Source organism: Macaca nemestrina, chromosome 6, assembly GCF_043159975.1.
Source record: "Macaca nemestrina isolate mMacNem1 chromosome 6, mMacNem.hap1, whole genome shotgun sequence".
NCBI lineage: Eukaryota > Metazoa > Chordata > Mammalia > Primates > Cercopithecidae > Macaca > Macaca nemestrina.
This window is the reverse complement of record NC_092130.1, coordinates 35,182,595-35,196,787: the sequence shown is the minus strand read 5'-3', so window position 1 is coordinate 35,196,787 and position 14,193 is coordinate 35,182,595. Positions and strand designations below refer to the sequence as shown.

At 39.3% G+C, this 14,193-nt stretch overlaps 1 long non-coding RNA gene and 1 pseudogene across 3 annotated transcripts in view; both read left to right on the top strand.

Annotated features, from left to right (window-relative positions):
* LOC105466938 (uncharacterized) overlaps positions 1-14,193 on the top strand; it is a 109,801-nt gene that overhangs the window by 85,215 nt on the left and 10,393 nt on the right. For all 3 annotated transcript variants that reach the window (XR_011624612.1, XR_011624610.1, XR_011624609.1), the window contains one exon: positions 7,250-7,635. This is a non-coding gene — a long non-coding RNA (uncharacterized lncRNA). The remainder of the gene's footprint in view (positions 1-7,249; positions 7,636-14,193) is intronic.
* LOC105466940 (argininosuccinate synthase pseudogene) lies at positions 11,543-12,859 on the top strand (annotated as a pseudogene).

Below are 14,193 nucleotides of genomic sequence, written 5' to 3'. Positions count from 1 at the left end.
TGAAAATTTCTCAGAAATCAGAGAATAGGTTTTTTATGGATTTTCCCTAGGACATTGTATTAGGTGCTCAATAAATGCTTGTTGGTTATTTTATCTACCAGTAAATGTATAAGAATCTCATTGCTGTAACTGGCCAAGTGGAAAAATTACAGACACACAAGCTTTTTTATTTTGGCCCTCAAATTCTTGTAAAACTAGAAAGGAAAACAAAACAAAAATCTCTGACCTATAATTATATCTCCTGGTAAAAGTGAAAATAAGTATATTATGCATGGTTGACTATCACTTTCATAAAATAAAAATTTATTTTATAAAAGAATTCACTCCTATAAATCTCTACTTACAATCAGAAAACAAAATCCTTTTGATTATATGTCTATGTCATCAATTCAGGGATATGCATGTTCCTTACATTTCACTTAGTTTAATGCACTAGAATTAATTACAATTTAAGTTTAACTCATTCTCCACAAAATCAAAGATCTGAAAGAGAATAATTTCATTTATTCGCTTCATATTATCAGAAATATTTACTACTTGAACAGTGAGCAAAATGGTTTACTATAAGGTTGAGGCTATTATTCATTTAGAATTGAGGTGAAGATACAATACTTTGTAGGGAAAAAAAGCAATTTAGTATGACTGTTCCATCTCATTTAGATTTCAATAATGTATTTTTATTAAATAATGTGGGGAAACAAAACCACTGTGAATGAAAAGGCATCAATAACCTCGTCCACTATTTTGGTTAAGGGAATTCAGAAATGTAATTTTTCCCCAAGGTTGCTGTTAACATCTGCCATTTATAATCTTTTAGCATGGTGCTCCATGACGTTTAATGATTTGCCTTCAAAAAAAAAAAACTCTTTTCTAATCAGAAAAGCAATACATATTTTTGTTATACAATTTGGAAAATGCAAAAACTATTAAGAAGAAAATGAAAATCACCCATTATCCTATCACCCTGAGGAGTTTTTGCAGCATATCATGCATATGTATGTGTGCTTTGCCACACAAGGATCATGCCGCATAGCAGCCAAGAATTCAAATGCCAGGAAGGTGACATCCACGAGTGCCACAGGTCGGGGGTAATGGTCAGGAGTGCTGGGGAGTGTGGCCAGCCGGAGAGCACCTGCCAGGTCTAGGGTTCCAGCCTTCCCAACTCCAGCTGATTGCTGCTCCCAGGTGGTGTGCCATGAATGCTACCCAATATCTAGAATTTTAGGAAGGACCTGAACATACAGTTGTTTAAAAGTAAAATATCCTAATTTTTAAATATTGGAAATGAATTTAAATAATTAACACCATGTGAGGCAAACTAAACAAATCTACAGACTAGATTCCACCAGAGAGCTCATCTACCACTTCTACATTTACTCCTTCCTTTACTACCTTTTTCACTTAATTTTACCAACTGAGCATTTCCTGCATGTCATTAAATAGTCTTTGTAGTTGTAAACGGTAACTTTTATGGACATTCAGGATAATATAACAGGCATACGCCATTATTTATACTGCCACATCCCTAATATTTGGAGATTATATTGTTGCCTGTTATTCTTACTGATGCTGTGGTGAACATTGTAATACACGAACCTTTGTGTAAAACTCTATCTGTATTACTAACTTCTAAAAGGCACATTACTAGTTCAAAATACAGTGACATTTTAGAGGTAAATATATCTAAATTGCTTTCAAAATCATTACACAAATTTCTACACCCACAGCAATGTTTTTAAGAACACCATACCTCTGGCAGTCTTAATATTATTTTGTATTATATTTTAATTGTAGAAATGTAACAGATGAAAATGATGTCTTAACAGCACTTTTAATTTACTTAATAATGTTTGGGATTAGACTTTGAGCTAGGAACACTGAGAACATTTTTCTCTTTCCTGGAATTACTATATTTCATAAGCCAGTAATAACTTATGAGGAAAACAATTACCTAGACAAAGCAGTTGTTCATTAATAATTACCTTACAATGAACTAAGTGTAAGTCACCTTGCCAGAATATAGTTTAATGCTTACACACATTCCATTTCTTTCATTTATTCAGCTTTGGGGACTGATCAAACCAAGAAACAGCTAAGGAAAACTACTATGCTTTTGAAGAGTAAATGACAATGCATATGTCAAAGTAAACATCTCTTGCTTTGCAGGTCCAATACATTTCAGCAAAATTGGCTATAAAGTGAGACATGTTTCCCTACAGACTTTTGACATAAAATCAGCAATATGTTGTTTTAGCAAGAAAAAAAAAATGACTAACTTGAGTAATAAAAATAGCTTCAGTATAAATAAAGATTACCAGGTTGTGGCATGTTATATGGATTCATTTGTCCATTCAACAGATATTTGAGAGCCTACCATGTGCCAGGTCTCATGTCAGGGACTGAGGATTCAACAGACACTAAGGCTATATGTCATACCTTATAGCACTTCTCAAGCTGCGAATTCACGGCTCACTGGAGGGACTTGTGTCTCATGCAATGTGCCAACTTTTGTGTCATTTTGTCCCCAGTTTCCAGAACGAGTTGCCCTCCTCCTATGCTCCAATTGTGATGTATAACACAATTAACATGCAATGGTGCAGTTTTCAGGCTATGTCTGCAGGCAGTACATGTCATGTACTCTTAGATGAAGAAGGTGATTTCATTAGGCGGTCTATCATTTTGCAAATTTGATTGGGCTAAATAAATTTTCTTGTAATAAAGAATACTTTATCTTATCTAAGGACTTAATCCTAATGTTCCCATGTTCGCACCAGACATTATAGATGCTGAGAAGTGAAAATGGTCAAGCTTTTATAGGCCCTGCTTTATGGGGCTTGTATTATATTAGGGGATTCAGACCCCCCCCAAAAAAGTGAATAAACAAATTAATTAATTACATGTTATCATTTTAAGTGCTCTAAAAAGTAAGCCTACTTTAGGTAGGATAGCCAGAAAAAGCATTCCTGAGAATATTAAATTTTATTCAGGTGCCTCACATGTGAAGGCTGGGGGTAATGGTGTTCCAGATGGATTATGAAATTCAAAGCTGCAGAGGTGGGAGAAAAAAGAAAAAAAAACTGCTATATTTTTCAAACTACAGGCCAGCATAGTTAGAGTACAGTGGGAAAGGAGGAGAGAGACAGCAAATGCATCAGGAGAGGTACACAGAGACCAGACTCTTCAGGAACTTATAGCTCATGGTAGGGAATTTAGACTTATTATAGGTGAAATGAAAAGCCACAGTAACAGAAAAAAACTGTAAAAGGCACACACAAAACTTGGATGGTGTTTGGGTGTAAGGAGTAGCACTAATGATTTCCCAGGAGTCAAGTTGTAGCAGAGATATAGGACTAACTAAATTTCACCAGTTCTGGTATAAGAATGGGTATTTTTTAAAGATAAAAGACAAACTATACCCAAGATTGAAAGAAAAGTTAGGCACATTATGAACGAACAAAAGAACCCTAAGAGCACGTCAGTAGGTAGCATGTGACTGCACGAGAAAGACTTGCAAAACTTGTTTCCAGGGGAATGGGGGGCAGAGAAGTTTACCAAGAAGGTGACACAAAATATGAGCACTAGAATTGTCAAAGTCTCCACTGCAGGCAATACCTGTACAGGCGATTCTGCCGTGAACATATCCCCTGAGTACTGAGTATACTGAGATGCCTATATACATATCAATACATACATATATATAATATCTGTTATATATATACATATATCTATATCTGTGGATTTACCATATTGTATAGCAACCGCACTGCAGAAATGTGAGTCAAATTTGTGTTTCTAAAACCAAAACATACCCCTTATGCTATAACTACAGATAATGGAGAAATATGTGTATTCACTCACCAACACAAATATATATCAGGCTCACTGTACAACATTGAACACAAAAAGACTTGGTCCCTTTTTTCATGGGCCTTGTATTCTAATGAGAAAGATAGACAACCAAAAAAGTACACAAATAAATATAAAATTACCATTGTGATAAACGCTTCACAGGAAAGTTACAAGGAGATACTGAGCATATATAATAGTGAGAGCTATACTAGACTGCAGGCAAGTAATGATTGACTTCCATGTGTAAGTGACTTCTCAGCTAAGAACTGAACAATGTGTAAAAGTAAAATAGGGAAGAGCAAGATTGCTGGAAAAGATAAGGGGACATGTGTTTCTTATAGTATGAGGAATGATTCTCAGAGACAAGACCAGAATAAAAAGAAGAGAAAGGGGAAAGAACTGTAAAGGATGAGTTTGGAAGGATATATAGGGCCTATGTTTTTATACATATATGGTAATATCAGTAACTTTTACTGAAATCTTTTTCTGTACTAGGTACCATTCTAAACATTTTATTTGTATTACTTACTTGAGAAAACACCATATAAAGGAGGCACTATTATTTTCCACAGTTAGCTGATAAGGAAACAGAGTCCAGAGAGATAAAGCTGCAGTTACGAAATGGTAGAGCCAGGCTCTGAAGCCAGGAAATCTCTTTCCATAGTCAACTCTCTTTATCAGTACTCAGTAAGGGCCTCTCCAACTTAGAAAACTACTGAAGAGTAGTGTGTGTGGGCTGCTGTTAATCACTCAACCTCTCTGTGCTCGTTTCTCCATGTTGGACTAAATGCACACAACTGTCTGACTTCTTGTGGGGATTTAATAAATCAATATACATAAAGCACTTAAAATAGTACCTGGCATATAATGATAGTATAACATGCCATTTACCATGTTACTTGTGGTGGTGGTGGTGGTTGTTTCTGTTGTTTTGGATAATATAAAGTTGGATGTGTGTGATTTGGTGTGATGTAAGTTTTCAAAAAGTCACTCCAGCTACATTGAGAAGATTGAATTGGAGGCAGGCATGCAAGGAAAAAGAGGATCATTTATGAAGACACTCTATTTTATAGGAATTAGATGATGGTAGTATGGGCTAGGGTGGAAGAAATGAATATGAAGAGGACTGAATGGGGTGAATAAATATAAAGTGGTCAGGATTTGTTAAGAATTGGCTGCTACGGAGAAGACAGAGGTTAGAGGTGTTGAGGATGGCTATCCAGGTGCTTCTGTCCACTGAGGGTGGGAATAACGGATCAATACAGGTTTGGGGAAAGAGATCCCAAGTATGAGTCTGAATCTGCTGAGTTTAAAGACTTTGATATGTCTAAGAAGAGATATATATTTATCAATTTCTATACTGCTTAATTCTAAATAAAGGACACAAAGCTACTTACAAGGTACAAATTGATGAGTCTTATGTACCAGAAACTTCAGTAGATGTTTTACATGTCTTATGTCACAACCACCCATGAGTGTTTATTATTCCTCACATTTTTTCAGACAAGTTTTCACTTACCCTGGGGCCTCAATTGTCTTACTTCTAGTGCTATCAGAAAATTTAGTCACAAACCCAGTGGAAGGGATCAGGCTAATTCTTGCATATAGCAGTAAACACATGGAGCTTACAGTGTAATGGAAAAGGCAAGCATTAAACAGGTGAATTCATCAGCAATGAGTGCTATGAAAAAAAAGTTGAGTGTTATAGGAATATGGAGAAGACGACCTGAGTTCATCAGGCAGAGGAGAAATCAGGGAAGTCTTCCTTGAGGAAATGATAACCAAGCTGAGACCAGAAAGACAAGAGGCATTTAGACACATGTAGGGAGAAAAGAAGAATAATGAAGTATGGAATATCAGGTTGTGAAGATTCAGATTCCATAGAGGATATGGCAGATAAAGAATGAAAGAATGTCAGTTTGACAGGAGCAGAATGAAAAAAGTAAAAGCACAAATGTGGCGGAAGAGGTAGGTGGGGACTGGATTATATCCGACCTTATAGCCACTTGAGGGAGTTTGGACTATTTCTTAAAGACAATGGGGAAGAAACAGTAAAAGATTTCAGATATTTTAGGAAATTTCTCTGCCTAGGGGACATCATAGCTCCTTCATAGCTCCCTGCTGTTTTGAAATAAGCAACTTACTTTTGATAGCCTTAATGGAAGGGAAAAAGAGTAGGAACTACAAAGTCCTTGTGGTTCTCTTTCTCTTTCTTTCTCCCTCCCTCCCTTTCTATTTCTGTATGTATCGTTTGCTACATTCTTATTACCTGCATGTTGCCTGCTCTTTCTTTTGGTTTTATTTTTTAAATGTTGCTATCTAGAGAAACACCCCCAATTTCTGTACAGATTCAGGTCTTCACCCTCTTCCATCCCAATTTCTGTGGTTCTTTATTATATCACTAGCAATAAAATGGGTACTCTTTAGACATGCCTGTTTTCAGTCAAAAGAGAAAAGCCTGTTTGCTTGGTGAATGTCTTCTTTATTTTAGCAAACTTGAGTCTAAACTGGCAAATATGGTTTTAAACATTAGGAAAATGTTGCATGTCATCTTAAATATCTAATGGAAGTCTAAACATGGTTAACATATTTACACATACACACACACAAACTTATTATATGTTGGCCATTCCTAGAATCTCCGTACAGAGTTTCGTCAAAATGTAATCAGCCCAGAGCACACCATTCTGGCTATGACAGGAATTAAGCACGTGTCAGCACGAGCCATGAAACAATACACAATCACAGTTCAGAAATAAGCATTTATGGTATTGAATGCTGTGAATGCAATCCCTCACATTTCTCTTTTCAATTATGAAAAATGCTACAGAAGTATGCATGTTCAAGTAGTAGTGATTGAAATATGTTTTCGTTCTAGTTATTAACATAATTCTACCCAAGAAAAGTGGGCCTGTGAACCAAGAGCTTCTCCTTATATTTCCTTAAGTAGTTAACACACTTCTGAATGCCTATACTCTTCAAATTCCCTTTTTGAGAAGAAATGAGACTAACTGTTGACTGTCACTTGGGGTGAGCCAAAAGGTGTTGTCTTCCCACTCTTATTTTACCACCAAGTCCCACAAACCCACAAACACAGTTGATGAAACAGATGAAAATAGGGGTACGTTTTCAAGAATTCTACGAATATCAATAGATATTCATTAATATGGAAAATCGGAGTTCTGTGACCTTTGATGGCTTTAATTAACAGATATGTGTGTCCTCTAAGCAGTTTTCAATCCTCTTGCCATGATAATTACTCATGAGCCAAAAAGAGTGGGAGGAGGAATTTGATCTGTAGTTTACAGAACCATTCATGTTTATTAGAATTGACTTAGTGACTATTTTTATAGAATCTTGTATGAGGTTTTTATTTCAGTTTTTTTTTTTTCTGTGTTAGGTGACTGAGTCAGACAAATGGAGACTTAGAGCAATATTCTACTTAAACAGAACTCTGGAGCCTTGACATAATCTGAAAACAGATGCAGTGTTGATCACAGAGGAGGGTCAACTCAGCTGGCAGTTTCCAGATGCATAATAAAGGGGACATATGGGACTCACCCTTCCATTATCCATCTGACCCTGAAGGGATACTGACAAGAATGTTAATGCAGAAGTCTGTTCAGCTTCAGTACACCCTAAATTCATACTCACTTATATGAATGCCTATCTTAAGAAACAAAATAAAGCCTCAATAGCTAGCATTCTGCCATCAGCCTCGACTGAAAGATAAGTTCTGCCGCAGTCTAGCCCAGAGAACTGGCCCATGCATGTGGACAGCCAAGGGTAAGTCTTGAAACCTTCTTTCAACCTCCTTCTTAGACACTGGTGCCATCCCAGACACTGGTGTTGGTCTGGGGAAGGTCAATCTCTATTGGAACACAAAAGTTTAATCTTACTCCAGAGTGATTTGTTGAACCTGGATAGTAACCAGAGTGATATGTCCAGTGCAGCATCATCGAAGCTTGTGATCTGGATGGTAAAACTACACGCTTGTTAAGGCATAAGAAAGCATTAAGCCTTTCAGATAATCCTGAACTTTAAACAGCTGTGTCCAGTTTCTAGCACATAGTAAAGGTTCAATACAACTTATTCCATAATTAAACATCTTTTGAGAAGTTGTTTCAAAACCACATTTCTTGGACCATCAAGTAACAGCCTTAACTCCCTAGGAGGGGGTCACAAGATGTGCCACCTTTTCAGAACACAGTTGTTACCAGCATGATAGATCAAGAGGCCTTAGTGCCATTGTCTCAGAATAGACAAAAATCTAAATTATACCAAGTGAGCATATAATCAGAACACTCATCATTCATCATGTTATCTTGTACCAGACTGGCCTATCATCCTTTTCTGAGCCTTCAAGTATATTATCTTGAGTTGACTCACATCCCACTCCATAGAGGCATAAATTTATGTCTCATGATACAGACAGTGAGAAAGACAAAGGAAATAAAAACCTACATAAAAAAGCATGCTTTTTTCCCCGATTAATCTGCTCATACAATCTACAGAGGTTCATAGATGCTCCACTGTGGGTTCAGGTCTCAGGACATCACCTGTCTGGACTCAGCTAACCAAAACATAGAATGAAGCTAACCAGAACATAGAATGAGAACTTGGAACAATAGGAACAACCTATTCTCTCAGGTGGATTGTCCACAGTCAGGAGTCATTAGGAAGTCCAACACAGAGTATCTGGCAATTGAGTGAGTGGGATATGGTATCAGAGTAGACATCGGTTTCAGGAAGTCAAGCATGCCATACTGCATGGAGAAATCTAATAACCTGTGACTGTTCTGGCCTCTGGACCAGGTTCTGAAGCAAATTTACATTCTTGGGAAGAGACTAGAGGGAAACCAATACCGAGCTCTAATCCTAGAGGGACAAAAACTACTAGACGGATTTTCAGGACTAAGATTTAGGAAAAATCCAGAAATCCAGCAATATAAACTGAAGTACAATGAGGTAGCAGAATCCAGATAGCTAGAAAAAGGCCCAGTTATCATCAGAGCTACTCTCAAGCATGAGTTGAATCTAAATCCCAGGAGAGATTACGCTAGATATGGGTAAATGATTCTTTTCTCAGGTAAAAAATTGGGGGAAGACATAGCTTGAAGGTGATAGTGTCCCTGACAATAAAGAGAAAAGACATGCAAAGTTTGGAACCAGGCTTGATGGGTAAGGGAAAAGAGAAAGAACAATGTTTCTTTTCTTATGCTTTCTTGTTTATGATTTTAAGAGCAAATTCATAAGACACCATGTTTTAAGCTAGGTATGCCACAGGAATGCCCTAATTTAATGCCTCTTAAAGCAAGCTGTGCATCAGAATCACCTGAGGAGCTTATCAACAGGTGTGCAGACACCAGACCAGATCTACAATTCAGAATCCCCACAGGCCTGGGAATCTGTATTTTCTGCTATTTTATTTTATTTTTTCAACTTTTATTTTAAATTCAGGGGCTACATGTGCAGATTTATTACTTGGGTATACTGTGTGATGCTGAGGTTTGGGGTATAAATTATCTAGTCACCCAAGTAGTAAGCATAGTGCCCTGTAGATAGTTTTTAAACCCTTTATTCCTGCCTCTCCCCTCTAGTAATCCCCAATGTCTACCGTTGCCATCTTTATGTCCATGTGTACTGAGTGTTTAGCTGTCACTTTTAAGTGAACATGCAGTGTTTAGCTTTCTGTTCCTGTTAATTCACTTAGGATGATGGCCTCCAGCTGCATCTGTGTTGCTCCAAAGGAGATGATTGCATTCTTTTTTATGGCTGCATAGTAGGAATCTGTATTTTTAACAAGATCTCTTGGTGATGCTTACACAAGGCTAAGGTGGGATGCCATTCCCTAATGTATCAGGAAAAGTTACATACAACTTGTAAGGAATAGAAAATTTCCAAACATGAAAAACATCACCATTGCATGATCCATGTGTCTGCCACACCATAAGGCCTGAAATGGTTAAAATTTACTGGTGTTTCCTTCTATCTCTGTCTAACACACACACTTGTCCTTTAAAGTAAATTTCCCACTTAATCTTTCCTGCACTCATCTGTTAAATATTTGAACTCGATTGTTGAAGTGATAATTTGAAATTTGCATCTGGTATTTAAGATCTCCAACTGAATAAATACCATGCTGTTAATCAAACAAATTCATTGTGAAAAGGTAAAAACGTGCTCTGTGTTAATTTCAGTAACTATTTCAGGCACTCGCCAACAAATAAATACCCAGTGTAAGTTAATCATCTAATCCAAAGTTCCCAAAAGTTCACAATCAAATAAACCAAAACCCCAGCAATGATAGATTCTTGTAATTATCTTTATCACATTAATATCTGTGTATAATTACCCACAATATAAGATTATGTGAAAACAGTCAGCTCTAGGACCGGTTCCCAAAACAAGAGGTGCTTTATCTTATAAATTAATAACAACAATTTGCACTTCAGAGATCTTTTCATCCATTGGTCTCATTGCAAAGACAAATTAATTTGACTGTAATATATCTTTCTGGAACAAAAGCATCATCCTTGAGATTAAAAAATGCATTTAAGTCATTGTCATGAGAATCCATTTTTTCCATAGTTTCTGTAAAAAATGTGTTTTTCAATTATAACCCTATCCCTTAACTGCATTAAGAAGCAAAGAGAAAAAATGTCTTTGTAGAAAAAATTATTTCATAAATTTCATTTATTTATTATTATTTTTAAGACAGGGTCTCACCCTGCCATCCAGGCTGAAGTACCAAGGCGCAATCTCAGCTAACTGCAGCCTGACAGCCCAGGCTCAAGCAATCCTCTGGCCTCAGCTTTCCAAGTAGCTGAGATTACAGGTGTGTGCCATCAAGTCTAATTAATTTTTTTTCACTTTTAGTAGAGGCAAGGTTTCACCATGTTGCTCAGGCTGATCTCAAACTCCTGGGCTCAAGCAATCTGCCTGCCTTGGCCTCCCAAAGTGCTGAGATTAAAGGCTCACGGCCACCACGACTGGCCTATTTTGGAATTTTAAATTCATCTCTGGTGGGAAGTAGGACTGTAAGTCAAGCCTCTTCACTATAAGATCAAGGTTCTGTCCACAATAACACCCAGAGAATGAGAAGGATGTACGGAATGTTTCAGAGAACACTGAAGCCACAGCTACTGCACACGTCTAGGAACTGATTTCTCTATCCAATTAGTCTTCACTCACAATGTCCCTTCTGAGTCCATAGGAGTTTTCTACTCAAAACATCCTCCTCTCCTAAATCTTTCCTGAGTACTAAGAATTAGGTATCAGTCTCAGTACTTGACACATTTCTTACCCTTAAAACCATGGAGGTCGACTTCCATGGACTTATTGAAACTAAAAATAACGTCTATATATTAACCATGTAAGCAAGACATATGTTGTTAAACCTAAAGGATTCTTGTTAGAGCAAGGATACTATGCCCATCAGCTAAAGGTAAGTCCTCACATGATGTTCATAAGACTAGCTGGGCTTCCTAAGTATTCCCTCCTCTATACATGCCACGGCGTGATTCTGTACTCAGTCCCTGACACCACAGCCAGCCCAGGAACCATTAATTATAAGTTGGAGGTGCTAACAAGGGGACATATAATCCCTGACTTTGGCAACTCATCAATTTCTTTGTGTGAGTCTATTTTCTTAATAAAAAAAAAAAATTTTTAAATGAGGAGTCACCTGCTCTGTTGCCTGCCACCGCTGCTGGGGCCCGAGTGGTTCACTGCACCGGGAAGACAGATTCCAGACACCAGGAACTCACGCCTCCAATCCCAGACGCTATGTCCAGCAAAGGCTCCGTGGTTCTGGCCTACAGTGGTGGCCTGGATACCTCCCGTATCCTCATGTGACTGAAGGACAAGGATATGTCATTGCCTACCTGGCCAGTATTGGCCAGAAGAAAGACTTCGAGGAAGCCAGGAAGAAGGCACTGAAGCCAAAAAAGTGTTCATTGAGGACATCAGCAGGGAGTTTGTGGAGTTCATCTGGCCAGCCATCCAGTCCAGCACACTGTATGAGGACTGCTACCTCCTGGGTACCTCTCTCACCAGGTCCTGCATCGACTGCAAACAAGTGGAAATCCTCCAGCGGGAGGGGGCCAAGTATGTGTCCCATGGCGCCACAGGAAAGAGGAACGATCAGGTCCGGTTTGAGCTCACTTGCTACTCGCTGGCCCCCCAGATAAAGGTCATTGCTCCCTGGAGGATGCCCGAGTTCTACAACTGGTTCAAGGGCCGCAATGACCTGATGGAATATGCAAAACAACGTGGGACTCCCATCCCGGTCACTCCCAAGAACCCGTGGAGGATGGACGAGAACCTCGTGCCCATCATCAGCTACGAGGCTGGAATCCCACAGAATACCAAGAACTAAGTGCCTCCACATCTCTACACGAAGACCCAGGACCCAGCCAAAGCCCCCAACACCCATGACATTGTCAAGATCGAGTTCAAAAAAGGGGTCCCTGTGAAGGTGACCAACGTCAAGGATGGCCCACCCACCAGACCTCCGTGGAGCTCTTCGTGTGCCGAACGAAGTTGCGGGCAAGCACAGCGTGGGTTGTATTGCCATCGTTGAGAACAACTTCATTGGAGGAAGGTCTGAGGTATCTACCAGGTCCCAGCAGGCATCATCCTTTACCATGCTCATTTAGACATCAAGACCTTCACCATGGACTGGGAAATGCACAAAACCAAACAAGGCCTGGGCTTGAAATTTGCTGAGCTGATATACACCGGTTGCTGGCACAGCTCAGAGTGTGAATTTGTCTGCCCCTGCCTTGCCAAGTCCCAGGAGCAGGCGGAAGGGAAAGTGCAGGTGCCTGTCCTCAAGGGCCAGGTGTACATCCTTGGCCGGGAGTCCCCACTCTCTCTCTACAACGAGGAGCTGGTGAGCATGAACGTGCAAGGTGATTATGAGCCAATTGATGACACCGGGTTCATCATCAATTCCCTCAGACTGAAGGAATACCATCATCTCCAGAGTAAGGTCACCAACAGATAGATCCCTGTACAATGAGGAGCTGGGGCCTCCTCAATTTACAGAGCCTCCAAGTGCAGGTGCTAATTGTTGTGTTAATTTGTAATTGTGACTTGTTCTCCCCAGCTGGCAACCTAGTGGGGCTGCCAGGACCCAGCTTTGTTCCAAGATCCCCCTGAAGCCTGCAGACGTCATCATCGAAGGGAAGAGTGGGGGACAGCTGCGGTGGGGAGCTATAAAATTACAATTAAAAGAAAAAAAAGGCTGGGTGCGGTGGTTCACACCTGTAATCCCAGCACTTTGTGAGGCTGAGGTGGGTGGATCATGAGGTCAGGAGTTTGAGATCAGCCTGACCAATACGGTGAAACCCCGTCTCTACTAAAAATACAAAAATTAGCTGGGCATGGTGGTGAGTGCTTGTAATCCCAGCTACTCAGGAGGCTGAGACAGGAGAACTGCTTGAATCTGGGAGGCGGAGGTTGCAGTGAGCCGAGATTATACCATGGCACTCCAGCCTGGGCAACAGAGCGAGACTCTGTCTCAAAAAAAAAGGAAAAAAATGAAGAATCTCTTGAAAAAGATTTGCCAAAATAGGTTAGTAGGTGTGATTAAAAAGAAAAATAGTGGGTTAATACAATAAACATTTTTGTCAGCATATCTGTGGGTCAGAAATTCAGGAGCTGCTTAAATGGTTGGTTTTGGCTCAGAGATTTTTCAAGAGGCTGTGCTCAAGATGTCAGCCCAGGTTGCCACCATCTGAAAGCTTGAATGGAGCTGTAAAATCCATTTCCATGATGGCTAACTCACATGGCTGTTGGTGGCAGGTCGCAGTTTCTTAACACATGGACCTCTCCATAGGTCAGCTGGAGTGTCTTCACGACAATGTAGCTGCCTTCCTTCTGGAGAGAGAACAAGGAGAAAGCCTTATATACCCTAATGTCAAACATTACACACTTTCACCTCAACCATATGCAGTTCATCAGAAACAGTTCACTAAATACAACCCACAGTTAAGAAGAGGGAAATCAGAGCCCATCTTTCAAAGGGAAGTTTAACATTGTGTTGACATATTTTAAAAACCATCACAGGGTCTATTCCAGGCTTTTGCTGTATTCTGCAATGCCTACATTACAAGTCAGGGCAGCTCCTAAAGATGATACACTCCTTTTTTATTTTATTTTTTGTCATGACTTTTGACATTATATCATTATTATTTTTATTTCCACAGGTTTTTGGGGAACAGGTGGTATTTGGTTACATAAGTAAGTTCTTTAGTGGTGATGTGCGATTTTGCTGCCCCCGTCACCTGTGCAGTATACACTGAACCCAAAAGATTGTCCACTCTAAACTGGATATAA